This window comes from Saccostrea echinata, unplaced genomic scaffold (assembly GCF_033153115.1).
Source record: "Saccostrea echinata isolate AGI-Se365-2 ecotype Australia unplaced genomic scaffold, CSIRO_AGI_Sech_v1 ptg000001l, whole genome shotgun sequence".
Classification (NCBI taxonomy): Eukaryota; Metazoa; Mollusca; class Bivalvia; order Ostreida; family Ostreidae; genus Saccostrea; species Saccostrea echinata.
The window spans coordinates 26,625,649-26,640,531 of NW_026889750.1; the positions used below are offsets into that span (position 1 = coordinate 26,625,649).

Consider the following 14,883-nt stretch of genomic DNA (forward strand, 5'->3'; position numbering starts at 1 on the left):
GAACTGTACGGAGTAGCGTGACAGAGGAAATTCTTTCCTTCGTTAAAGACGAGAATGACGATTGAAAATTATTTGGATTAGATCTATTATCTTGAAGTTAAAATTATTGTAAATAAATCGTCTCTAATAATAAGGTGTAAATATTAAAATAGTTGTAGAACAGTGACTCTGTATGTCAAGTCCATACATGACACCAAAAAGGAATCCAGAATCGGGTCATCCTCCATTTTTGATGTTCTGATGAAGGCCTCCAGAACCTACGAATACTTTCCCCAACTGAGGTTTGTTATTCAATATTCATTTTTTAAATAGGAGTGAGTGCATATTAAAATAAGTTTTAATATTTTAGGTAAAAAAAAAATATGGAGTTTTATTAATAATTATTGCACGGCCATGTTACATTGAACTTGAAACTAGCTAGATGTCGATTCTAAAGCTAAAACATTGTTTTTAAATAGAACTCCAAATAATAAAAAAGATGAACTCTTTAATCACACTGTTGCATGGATGAAAGAAAACAAGTGGGGTTTTACATCACAACAGGTGTCATCACTTGGTAAACATGTAGTTTCAACACTGACAGAGGCCCTTTGGTTCCTTCACCCATTCTAGGAGAGGTTTAAATCCAGGGGAATTGATATTCCCAAACCATTGAATCCTATGACTGGGTATCGAGATTTGAAAAATCAAAAGAAGAAAACGCCTCAGGTACTATTCTTTTAAAACAAAATTATATATACAAGTTTTCAGTCTTTAACAATTCTGACAAAAATTATAAATATATTTTACAATGTACTTTTTAAAAAATATTTTAAGCTTTCTTGTGAAGAATTGAAGAACAACTGTGAGAAAATTTCCGAATTATTGCTGGTCCCTTGGATGAATGCCGAAAATAATAAAAAAAATTCAAGACTATTATTGAAGAGCTGGTATCGCAAATATCCAAATACGTCACTTTTTTGAATAGAATGAATGAGAGAACCCAGAAAAATCATGAAAAAACAGAACCTGTGAGGGATTTTAAAGACAATTGGGAATTGAAAACTATATCATCTCATAGTTTGGGTTCTTCTACTCATCCAGACTATCTTGCAATTGACAAAGCATTAGAAGAAGAACCATTTTATAAAGTGGTTGATTCAATTAACTTTGAACCTACTGACAAAGAATTAAGAAGAACGTGGATCAAGAACTTAGTTGTGTCATCAACTATAAATCTATTCTCTTATGTAGATATGGAAATTATCTGGGTAATATTAACCTTGTTTGGAAGATTCCCTCTGAAGGGAAAACCGTGATCCTGCAGAAGTCGCTAGAAACATAAACTTAATAAAAGAAAATGTATTAAAATTTGCAACACGTCGCATGAGAAAAGATTTCATTAATTTATATCATTGGAAGTGTAAAATACAGCAAGTGATTCTAAGAAGCATGTTTGACTTTCTGACTGATTTTGAACCTCCTACTACAAACCAAAAAGAGGCAGTAAGTAATGGATGAAAGATTTTTGAGATATCTTGTAGAACTGGATGACCCTGATGTAATTTTTGACTTAAGAAAACATAATGGAAGGCCAAATGATCCCAAATTTGAACCTTTCTGGGAGGGTTTGGATAAATTACTTCAGGAGAAATCAGCTGTGCATGAACGTAGACAACAATGTGCAGTATTTACGATTTGCAATGTCAGTGTAAGATTTGAGAGAGCAAGTTATGGAGAAGTTACCACCTGGGTCATCTGCTCCATCAGTTTCATGGATTCGGCTCAATTTTCATCCTAAGAACCCTTATCTTAAAAGTGCAGCACAATATACAGGAAAATTCAATTTGAAGTATTCAGTTCAGCAAAGGTTACTCAGGGTACAACACATGGATTCAGACTACTGCAGACAACAGTTCTCACTGCTTAAATCCTTTGCTGTGAAATGGAAGGACTTAAGCATTTTTCAGAGTTTGGATGACAAGGCCATTGTGCCTTTTGGAAATCCAGAACAACCAGTTTCCACTGGTGTTCGATCACATCATGGAGCAATTGTGGCAAATGAAAATAGAGTTGTTGCACTGGATCATGACTTCGTCATAGTGCTGAAACAGTGAAGATAGTGCGCAACTATTTTTCCGAGGATGATGTTAACTGTCAGTTTCCTATTGTTATTCGCTACACTGATGGAGGGCCTGACCATCGCACCACATTTAAAGGTGTGCAGATGTCATGTCTATTCGAATTTATTGCTTTGGATCTGGACATGTTGGTAGCAGCCCGTACTGCACCAGCACAAAGTTACCACAACCCTGCTGAACGTGTTATGAGTACCCTAAATTTAGGACTACAGAATGTGGCCCTGGAAAGAACAAAAATGCGTGCAGAGTTTGAAATGCAAGCAAAGTCTCTCAACAGTTTAAAAGCTATTCGTAATGCTACAAAGAGAAATGAGGGACTCAAGAGAGCATTTTCAGAGTCGATGGATTATCCCTTGTCTATTGTCTATTGATTTGGAAGACTGAAGTGGACAGGAGAAAAATTAATGTTCATGAGGGAGCTTCAGAGGATGAACTTAGTGAGTTGAGCAGACTACTCCAGGTCATAGATCCATTGGTAAATTTTGAGGATCAGAAAACATGGAATTCTTTAAAGCTACAGAAATTCATGGAGAACCATTGTCAGAAAAGGCACTACATGTTCAAGGTATTTTTTGTTTAAAAGTAATATACATTGATGCATCCTGATATGAAAATTATTTTAGTTGAATGTATGATAATATCTGAATTACTTAATTGAAATAACTATAGTGACATAATGCTACAATAATTTTTTCCTGTTAGATCAAGAAATGTACTTCAGATCAGTGCGCATATTGCATCCTTTGTCCACCAAGAATCCCATTGGATGTCTTTAAGAATCTTCACTTTGTGCCCGATCCTGTGCTGGAAAATGACACCTACCTGGATTTTGAGAAGATCTATGGTACCAATACAGAAGAAGTGGCCAGACCTAGTGCACAAAAAGCACCAGAAAAATCTGAGAGGGACAAAAAGTTCAAGGCAATTCTAGTCGCAAGTATGTGTCCAACATGTCCAACTTATAATATATGACAAATTTCAAACATATAATTTTATTATCATTTATAAATAGATTAAATAAAATTACATTGATAAAAAGGTCTTGCGACCTGTGAAAACTAGAAATGCAAAAAAAAAAAAAAACAAAAACAAAAAAAAAAAAAAAACAAAGAGGAGAAAGTGAAATTTTAATAGAAACAGTTTATCATCATAAATCTCATTTAAAAAATTGCTGTACATCAAAGTTTATTCTTTTCAGATTTTTTCTATGAAATTTTAGGTAATGAAAAACAAAATTCCATCCAAAATAAGAAATAAAATTTTTAAACACAATTTTTTATTTTATTTTTATTTTTCTGACCGACTGCTTGAATTTGAAACTTTTATTTTTATTTTTATTTCGACCCCCCGACTGAATTTTGAAAAAAAAAATCCCGTAAAACAGAAAATAAAAAAAATGTTGGCCTAAGCAGCGGAAAATTCGTCTGCTAGGAGGAGAAAGGGGGGAGAGAAATTCGGAAAGCAGAAACCGAGAAGCATCTCCCATATACACCCTATTACTAGGGATGGCTACACAACGCAGATGGGTAATTATATTACACTTAGTTAAATTATATTAAGATATGTAGGCGCTGAGATATCCCTGTGGGAGGCCCATAAGTAGAGTTGGGAGACCCATCGACGGGAAAACGTATGGGAGGATCTATAGGAGTTACATTTTATTAATAACAGTATAAAGGTCTTATAAATTAGGTATCAACAGAATATCAAATTAAAGAAAATATATTTTCAGTACAAGTAACTAGTTTTTATAATTATTTTGGAAAATTTAGATTATTCATACGGGTTGTGGGAGTGACATATTTTTAAGGTGTCAGATATTGCGCTTTTTATTATTACAATAGTCATATCAAATTGTACATAGTGTAAATAAATCTTATTTGTTGAACTTTTTTCCTGACTTAACTATTCATTCCAAATAAAGTTAACGTACGGGAGTGGAAAGCCCACAAAGTTGCCCCACTCTCTCCCGAGGTGGGAGACGCAACAATATAATAGGTCAACATTAAACTTATTTAATATGTATAATAGTTAACTTGCAACATATAAAGCATTAAACAATTTAAGTCCTTCAAAAAATGTGACCAGATATAGCATGATATTTGAAAAATGAATCTAAATTGTGGTTACATGCACTTTGTGATAATGTAGTAAACATGCAACTTATGTTGGCATCACATTAAGGCATGTCAGCATACAACTTATTTATGTAACTTGTCTTGCAAATAAATTATGTTAAATATGCAAATCATACACTGTATGTCGACCTGTAACAAATGTGTCAACACGTCAAGATTATTTGTACATCCAAGATATTTAATAACTTTTGGAGTAAAACATGGCAAACTTTTATATAAAAAATAATTGGAATATATCACAGGTTTTTTTCCCCTGAAATTTGAATGTGCACTGTATTGTTAAAGTGTGTAAATCAAAAATGTTGAAAAAGAATATTACGCATAACATGTGAATGTGAAATGCAGGATCCCGATTTATCTCGTGCTTTTCTTCCTAATTTGGTGTACTTACTTCATTTCCATATTATTACGTGTAGCTTTATTTTAGTTCTTAATTTTCACAATTCTGCTACAATAAAACTATAAAGTATATTGAATATGGGCAGAATTATCCTTGGCCTACAGGTTGATCAAAATAATTTTCAAGTTGATGCAATAAGTTGGAGGTAGCGTGATTTTCCTACATATCAACATGCTACCAAGTAAATAACTTGTTTGTCGATACCACATGGTAACACTGAAACATAGCATGATAATAAAATTAATATATCAAAACTGACCTTCAATACAGCATAACCAATTTATTCCAAAGAATAAAAAGAGCAAAGGTACTCAGTCTAATTACAATAATGAGCTATTAACAGTTGTGCGAGAAGTTCAATATCTTTGAATACTTTTATCTAGAAAAATAAATTTTGATTGGCAAAAACTCTAAAAACAGGTAAGAAATGTTTATGCAATGCAAGATAAACATGTTTACCACTAGATATATTATTGCCTATTAGCTACTATGTCTGACCAAATTCTTTATTATGGATCTAAAGTATAGGGTTCTGTAAACAAGTTCTCCATATAATTTATAATAAGGTGTACACTTTTTAAACTTTCAGAACTATAATTGTAGTGGTATTCCAACAAAATCTTCCTTCAACCCATTTATGCCTCTGCGTAAATAAAAAAAAGTTTTGAAATTTCGACAGAAAACTTTCCTTACATTTGCAGTGTGTATAAGGTAAAAAAATATTCAAAATTATAAAGAATAAGTGTCACGTAGAGAAAAAGAATGAATTCAAAATTCTTGTAGTGGTTAAACACAGTAATTATCATTAATAATTCTACGATGGGAGTTCTGAGTGGTTTTCTTACCGTAAAAAATGCTAAAAATTAATTATTCATGTACAGTGCACTGTATGGCAATTATTAATTGTAATCAGTTTTTTAAAAAAATGTAAGTAATGAACACAAGTTCTTGCTTGAGATTTGCAGAGAGATGATCGAATTTCTTTCCAAATTTCTCTATTACTCTTTTTTGTTAAGGAATTTTGCGTCTGTTTTATAAAGAGTTTCCTTAATCTAAATCAAAATACAAGGAATGATCATTGAGAGAGGTAGTTTTGACTTGATGTACAAAATTTTCTTTCAAGTGTTTTTAAATGCTTTTATTATTAGATGGATCATAGGAGCTTTACTTATTAAAGATTATTTATTTTCGAGAAATTTATATTTTATAAAATTAAAGTGTAAATATTGATCTTATCTATTTCATTTTTGACATTGAATTTATTAATTTATTCAAAAACTTCTACATGAGAAGAAAACAATCGCTGTTGCCTTCAACTCGACGTTTATATCGACGACGTATTATCAATTAACAATAGTTACTATCATTCATATGTCGACTCGATATATCCGAGTGAACGTGAAGTAAAGGACACTACAGAGTCTACCATATCTGTTTCATATTTGAATGTTTCACTGACTATAACATAAGGACCAACTAACAATTAAACTGTATAACAAACGAAATGACTTCAGCTTTTCCATCGTCAACTTTCCTTATTTATGAAGTAATATTCCGCTATGTTTCATACCAGTTATTAGACCTTTGTTTTTATTCTGAATTTGACGAAGGAATATTCTGTCTACCTGATCAATAAATATGGTCATGGCGGGTGTGACCGATCAGGAGGAGATGCTTACTCCTCCTAGACACCTGATCCCACCGCTGGAATTTCCAGGGGTCCGTGTTTTATGCCCTGTACACAGATTTGTATTGTTTATAGAATTGTTGAGATCGATAACTGTTCGTTATCTTCACCTTTTTTCATAGGGTACCTGCCGTTACCCTAGGAAAAATGGAGACAACAAAGTATTGATGAAAATATATCACCATTGTGTATTTAAGTGGGGGAAACAGCAATGTGTTTCGGCGGTTTGATATCGTATTGCTGAATGATCAAAACTTTAAATTATATCAGGGATCCAACCGTAAATTCTATTGTAGTAAAACAGATTTTGTAGGCAAATCACCAATACTTTTATGTTTAGCATATGCAATCATTGGTTTGTTTGAAAGATTTGTTTGCATGTTTTCTCTGTTGAAACCATTGACCAGTATTTTAATAATTTGGATTTCAGACATTTGATTTTTGGGTCATTCTTTGTAATTAGAACATTAGGTATTTCCTTTGGTTTTTTGGCTTTACATTCCATAAATACATACATTAATAAATCTAATTAAAGTATGAATCATTATTTATTTTGTATTATCAAACATTACAGATTTTATGCAAAAATAAAAAACTTTTAAGGCTCTTTTTCTTATAATCGAATCGAAATTATTCAAAAACCGAGGTTTTTCTTTGAACCAAATCGATTCGAAAATTTTCTGATTCGTGGCGTCCCTAAATATTAAGAATATTGGTCTTTTCCAAATCGTTATCAAATCATGTATGTATTGGATTTTTTAACAAGAGGCCCAAGGGCCTTAACGGTCACCTGAGTATGATACAATAATTTAAAGGATGCATAGAGTATAATATGAACTGAAAGGTGAAGCTTTGTTGCCCAAAAGAAAAAAAAAATAGGGTGATCATGATCAACAAAATAATTGGTCTTAATATTCATTAACAGTTCATAAATTAGGTTCTAATCTGTTCCCATTTATCACTATCACCATACGGTATATTAACAAATCATCAATGCTTTTGTACTATTTTAATCCCTTGATGAAATCTCTTACATTGGCCTCTCTTGGTCTTTGATGAACATTTAATAAGACAAGTTATTTTTGTCTCATTTTTATTTATCTACTACTTACAAGTCTATCTGATCATTAAAACAATGAAAGTACTTTTTGTATTATATAATAAAAGTTTTTGCATAATTCTCTTATTCTATTTACCTTTCAAGTACATTATTTACAGTGATTAATTATCAAAAGTAAATGGCAAAGGGGAATAACTCCTCTCAGTAGAATACAAACTAATAGAGCCCTGGCCAGGACCAGAACACTTGACCAAATGGTCCAGATGTTAAAAAATCTGATAAAAATTCCCTTCCTTATAAAAATTTTTACTCTATTTACCTCAGATATGCCCAGGTGCGGAGAAGATTTTTAAAGAAATAATGCATTTTTACTACAGATTCACTATATAATCAATAGAGCCCCCCCCCCCCCCCCCGAAACACCAGAGCTTCTGACCCTGGGACCAAACAGGATTATTTAATAGAATTAATGCATTTTCACTATATTATCAAGAGCCCCACCCTCACACCAGCACCTCTGACCCAGGGGTCATGAAAATTCACTACTTTGAAAGAAGCACTCTTGCTCATCATAACTATACACTTAGCTTCTTTGCTTTTTTAACCAGAAGCAGAAAAGAATATTTTCAAAGAAATTTTGCTTTTTCACTTAATAATCAATAGAAGCCACCCCCCCCCCCCTTCACCAGAACCCTTAAACCTGGGGTCATAAAATTCACAATTTTGGAAGAGGCATCCTTGCATATCATAACAATGTACTTAGTCTGTATAAACAATACCCAGGGGCAGAGAAGAAGATTTTCAAAGAAATAATTCACCTTGACTATAGGATCTATATAGCCCCGCCCTAGCACCAGAACTCCTGTCCCCGGGGCCATGAATTTCCCAATTTTGGAAGAGACATCCTTGCTTATCATAACAATGTACTTAGTTTGTTTAAATAATACCCAGGAGCAGAGAAAAAGATTTTTAAAGAATTAAAACATTTTCACTTTATAATCAATAGAGCCCAGCCCTAACACCAGAACCCCTGATCCAGGGGCCACGAATTTCACAATTTTGGAAGAGGCATCCTTGATTAGCATAACTATGTATTTAATGTGTTTCAATAATACCCAGGAGTAGAGAAGAAGATATTCAAAGAATTAATGCATTTTCACTATATAATCAATAGAGCCCCACCCTAACACCAGAACCCCTGACCCAGGGGCCATGAAATTCACAATTATGGAAGAGGCACTCTTGCTCATCATAACTATGTACCTAGTTAGTTTATCTAATACCCAGGAGCAGAGGAGAAGATTTTCAATGAATTAATGCATTTTCACTATATAATCAATAGAGCCCCGCCCTAACACCAGAACCCCTGCCCCTGGGGCCATGAAATTCACAATTTTGAAAGGGGCACTCTTGCTCATCATAACTATGTACCTAGTTAGTTTATCTAATACCCAGGAGCAGAGGAGAAGATTTTCAATGAATTAATGCATTTTCACTATATAATCAATAGAGCCCCGCCCTAACACCAGAACCCCTGCCCATGGGGCCATGAAATTCATAATTTTGAAAGGGGCACTCTTGCTCATCATAACTATGTACTTAGTTACTGAATTTAATACCCAGGAGCAGAGAAGAAGATTTTCAAAGAATAAATGCATTTTCACTTTATAATCAATAGAGCCCTGCCCTAACACCAGAACCCCTGCCCCTGGGGCCATGAATTTCACTATTTTGGAAGAGGCACTCTTACTCATCATAACTATATACTTAGTTAGTTTATTTAATACCCAGGAGCAGAGAAGAAGATTTTCAAAGAATTAATGCATTTTCACTTTATAATCAATAGAGCCCCGCCCTAACACCAGAATCGCAGACCCTGGGGCCATGAATTTCACAATTTTGGAAGAGGCACTCTTACTCATCATAACTATATACTTAGTTAGTTTATTTAATACCCAGGAGCAGAGAAGAAGATTTTCAAAGAAATAATGCACTTTCACTATATGATCTATATAGCCCCGCCCTAGCACCAGAACCCCTGACCCTGGGGCCATGAATTTCACAATTTTGGTAGAGGACTCAGTGCTCATTACAATGATTCCAACAGTTTGACTGCTTGATGTCCAGTAGTAAAGAAGAAGATTTTTAAAGATTGCATTAATTTTGGTGGTTTTAGCCCCACCCCTCAGGCCCCAGGGGGGCAGGGACCATGAAATTCACAATTTTCGTTCCCCTTTACCCATAAATGCTATATGCCAAATTTGGTTGAAATTGGTTGAGCGGTTTCAGAGAAGAAGCTAAAAATGTTCAAATGTTAAAGCACATCGCACGCCGACGGACAAAAACGGATAGCAATAGGTCACCTGAGTGACTCAGGTGACCTAAAAAAATTTATATGATATGGAATAACTGCAACGTAGTTAACTTTATGATATGGAATACATGTTATTGCAACAAATGTTAACTTTATTTTATTTAAGTAGGTTAATTTATTGATAAGTTTGTATTCAACATAGTGATCATAAACGTACTTCTGATTACTATTGAAAAAAAAAATCTTAAAATTTTATGTAAATCATGAAATATGAAGATAACGAATATCCAATCTCGAAAGTCCAATGGAACATTATTCAGTATATAGAAATTTCAACTTTTCAAAATAGCGTAAATCATACTAAGATCTTTTATATTTTTAAGATGATAAAAAAAAGTAGTAATTTATATGGCCGTACAGGTAAAAAAAAATTCCATTTAGCCGATCAACAATAAGTCACACCGCCGCGGTGTATACATGGTTGCAGCTAGGACCGCGATGAACTAACCGCAAGGGTGTATCGCGGGAAGGATTAACTGTACTGTATATAGTTTAAATATCTTCTCAAAACTAGATATATATGTCCGTAGGACAAGAACACCCCCCCCCCCCCCCCCCGAAGGTTCATTAATAATGCAACGTGAAAATTTTTATTAGTGTATGAAGTTTCATGAAAATATCTGGAATAGTTTCTTTAAAACTGAGTTTTTTACAAAATAAAAAGTAAAGTCGAAGATCATTGGGAAGGTCAAGGTAGAAACAACTGGACACAGTTGATAAATTCTCACCAAATGTATCAATGCGTAAGCCTACATAAAAATATCTTGAATCTTTAGTTTCTTTAAACTGAGCTTTAAAGATAAATTTAAGAAAAGTAAGGTCAAAGGAAAGCTCAATTTCAAAATTGTTGATGCGATTGAATAGCCCTCATCAATATGTATATTAAGCATATGAAGTTTGAATAGTTTCTTTGAAATTTAGCTTAACACAAATTTGAAGTCAAAGTCAAAGGAAAGGTCAAAATGTTGATGCAGTTGAATAGCTCTCACCAATATGTATCGGCATATTATTTTGATTATCAAAATACTGAACAGTTTCTTTGAAACTGAGCTCAAAACTATTATAAGAAAGGTAAGGTCAAGGTCACATGAAAGGTAAAAAATGTCCATGCAGGTGAACAGTTCCATCAATATGCAGAGGCATATAAGGCTCGATAAAATATCTTAAGTTTCTTTGAAATTGACATAATTACTAATTTAAGAAAGTAAGATCAAGGTCAAAAATGTTGAAGCAGTGAAATATCTTTTATCAATATATATCAGCATATAAAGTTTGATCTGAAGAATTTCTTTGAAACTTAGCTGAACACAAATTTAAGAAAAATGAAGTCAAGGTCAAAGGAAAGGTCAAGGTAAAAAAATGTTGATGAAGTTAAATAGCTCTCATTAGTTTGTATCAGCATATAAAGTTTGATAGAAATATCTTGAATAGTTTCTTTTAAACTGACATAAACACTAATTAAAGAAAAGTGAGATCAAAGGGAAGGTCAAGAAATGTTGATGCAGTTGAATAACCCCCATCAATATATATCAGCAAATGAAGTTTGATAAAAATATCTTGAATAGTTTTTTTGAGCCAAACGCAAAGTGTGACGGAAGAACAGAAGGACTGAACATGGATAATTATGACAAACACTATCATATGCCCCGGCCATGACGGTAGAAAAATCCAAAGGCTGTCAAATATATAAGCAAGGAATCTTGTGTTACATACTAGATCCAATTTTATCTTTTAAAAAAAACTACAAGGCTTATTATGCGTATTATCCTTTTTTAGAACAAGACTACAAACTGTCTATTTTATCTTCAAGAATTCTGATATCGAGTAAATTCAAGATCATTCATACATGTACCATGGCACTGAGGAGCGTACAAAGTGGGTCCAAAGTTTTCATAGAAAAGTTAAGGAAAATAGTTTTAAGTCGTAGAGAAAAAAAGGCTACAGAATGGACAAATTTAGGAGCAAATATCCTCATGTAGTGTAAAAATAATCCATGACTCCAAATGCTAGGATTTAGAGGTCGAAAGTTTGTCAACGAAATAACAAAGAAAAAGAAAATGCTTGCATAATCATTTACGCCTAGATTAAAAATGGTGCCACAGAAGGGATCCAAATTTTGCATAGAAATGTAATGTGGAACTCTTCAAAAATCCTTTTCTCAAGAAAAACAAGACCACTATTTAATAAATTTATTTGCAAGCATCTTCATGTTGAGAGGATCAAGTTTCTTCAACAAGTCGCCAAACGATACTTAGGAGGCAATGAAAGGAATCAAAATTTGAAAAGGAGAATCTTTTTAAATCTTCTCAAGAACTACAGGGCCACCAACCTGTCCAATTTATCTGCTGGTATCATCACGCAGTCCAAAATCACTTGTCTTCAATACTTCTCCCTGAAAGAAAAGGTTAGAAGTCAGTGATTAAAATTATAGGGAAAACATCTTTTAAAATACAACTTATTAATTTAATTTTAAAAGGCTCTTTTGTGGTTAATATTCATATAATTAGATTGTTAGTATTCAAATTATCATATCAACGAAAGTGCAACTTAACAGATATTTAAACTTTTCTAAGCTTTTGAAATGCTACACATGCAAAGCATTTGTACTATTATTTTATTTGAAAAAAAAAATGTAGCCAATGCTCATATTTTTTGTAGATTATCAGAAAGCTAATATTTTTCTTCAAATATGGAAAATGTTAATTTATTTTATCAGAAGACTTTTAAGTTTTCAAAATCTGTATCTTTATTTCGTTAAAGGAAGTGTTTTGCATATTTAAAGAAAAATGAACGTTTCATACCTTGAAACTTTTAAGTTAATTTCAATTAAAGTTCAAGATACATGTTGTTGGTTTACGGCAAGACATTAAATAGAAGTAATCAGATCTAGAAACTTTATGGCCATCAAATTTTGCCTTAAGTTTCATATGTCTTCCCTGACAAATGATTATATAGATACCGACAACAACTGTGGCCTTGACTTTTAAACAATATTTTCACAATATTTATTCTACAATAAACAAGCTAGTAAATTGTATCAAGCTGTTGTTGAGGAAATCTAAAAATCTTCTCTTCACTAAGAATGCTTTGTTACAATGCCAAAAGTAATAACAATGCAAAATGTAATAAACTGGGATTATTACATTTTGCGTTAATACATTTTGCGTCGAGATCAACGCAGAATGTAATAACGCGAAATATAAAAAAAATACTTATTACATTTCGCGTTGTAACAATGCTTGTAATACATAATGTTTTGTAGTTGGATATGGAATTTATTTCACAAGTGGGACAATTTTAGGCTGTATTACGATCGCGAAGTGCGAGTACAAACATTAAAAAAAATCCAGTCTCACGAGTGAAATAAATTCCTTATTCAACTACAAGATATTGAACTTTCTATTTATTACATTTTCTTTGATTTTTCCCTTTACCTCTGTCTTTTTGTAACGCTGTGTCATACGCTGTGACGTCAAATTGAGCGGTCGAGACGTCATAGCTTAGCAAAAGCGAATATCGGGAAATATCTTTTAAATGATGCGTAACCTGTGCAACTTTTGTAAACAAATCTGACAGTAAGGTCTGAAGACGATTAATTTCTTCTGCAAAAAATCTTTTAACGCCTGATTTTAAGAATTTTTTTTGCAGAACGTGGTTTGCGCGTATCAGGATATCGAAAATATGAGTTGTTAGATTAGCTCGTGAAGCGGTTAAATTAAATTTTCAGCCAAAATGAATGTGCAGACCAGAGCTGTTGAAACGTAGAACTGTCAAAGTCGTAAAGTATCCCCATCTAAATTATTACATGAGATGATTGTTTAGATGAAATACGGTAACCGTTTATTCGAGGCGTATGATGTCCATTAGTATTTAAAGGTCATAGGAGACAATTACCTGAACATATTGAGTTACATACGGGAATAAGTTCATATGAGCTTGTAAAATAAGACTGAAGTTGTTTTTTGGATTTTTAACGCAAGATAGCTACAGCACAGTCGATCAAAATTACTCAGTCGTGAAAATTCACTTTGACTAACGTTGCTTATCTCCCTTAGCATATGACGTCAGTAAGGCCCAATCGCTGTTCAAAGCTATGCATTGTTTACAAACTATCATGTCATTTTACAGCTTAATTTTTAAAGATATCATAATCATGGCTAAAACCTAGTATAAATATACGATCTTCAAACAAGCAAGTATTTCTTTTTAAAAATTCCATTGCATATTTGCAAGATGTTTGCATGTTTTATCAATCAAAATGTGATCATTTTCATCGTTTGACACTTCGATCTATTGAGAGAAAAATAAAGCAATCGAGAGAGAGAAAGAAGGGAGAGTGAGAATGAATTCTTTTTTCATAACCAGGGCAGTTGTTTTTATGAAATCATTTATTTACAACCTAGTTTTACTTTCACACAGAGTCCAACACTGTCAGTATGACACTTTTTTTGACAAACAATACGTACCTGCTGCGTTAAGTATCATATGACTTTAAAAAAAAAAAACAAGAAAAAAATTTCTTGTGATACTGTTTTATATAATTAAATCAATTCTTATCATTTGACACTGTCTTAATATTCACTTACTCATGTACAACATCACCACCAATACCCGATCTCTGGCGCCCCCCTCCCATCCCCCTTGTTATTTCTTATTTCTTTCATTTTGTAATTGAAAGTTCTTGAAATAATCGTGTCGTTTTTAAACACACTGCAGATGGGTTAAAAACAACTCTGGCAAGAACTTTACGTAAACTTGTATATATATATGGGAGTTAGTACAAACGACGTTTAAAAAAAAAAGCAGCTCTAACATGTGGAAATATATCTATGAAGAATAAGGATTCTACCAAAATCATTATCATAGATCAGTACTTATCATCGTATACAAACCTGTTTATTTTTCCAGTGTGCATTATATTTATGTTTTTTTTTTTTTTTTTTTTTTTTTTTTTTTTTTTTGTAAAGGATATAATTTCGAAAGTTTTAGCATCTGTTAAAAAGAACATTAATATTGAAATTGTAGTGTCGCAAATGATGGATGGATTTTCAAACTGATCACGGACTGTACTGTTCACTACTATACATACCGATTATTTCAAAAT

At 32.8% G+C, this 14,883-nt stretch overlaps 1 protein-coding gene across 4 annotated transcripts in view; it reads right to left on the bottom strand.

The window, feature by feature from the left end:
• Positions 1-4,812: 4,812 nt before the first annotated feature.
• The window catches only part of LOC133188259 (androgen-induced gene 1 protein-like), a 423,009-nt gene continuing 412,938 nt past the window's right edge, over positions 4,813-14,883 (bottom strand). For all 4 annotated transcript variants that reach the window (XM_061323654.1, XM_061323634.1, XM_061323646.1 and 1 more), the window contains exon 7: positions 4,813-4,824. The gene's annotated coding sequence lies outside the window, so the exon portion shown is untranslated. The remainder of the gene's footprint in view (positions 4,825-14,883) is intronic.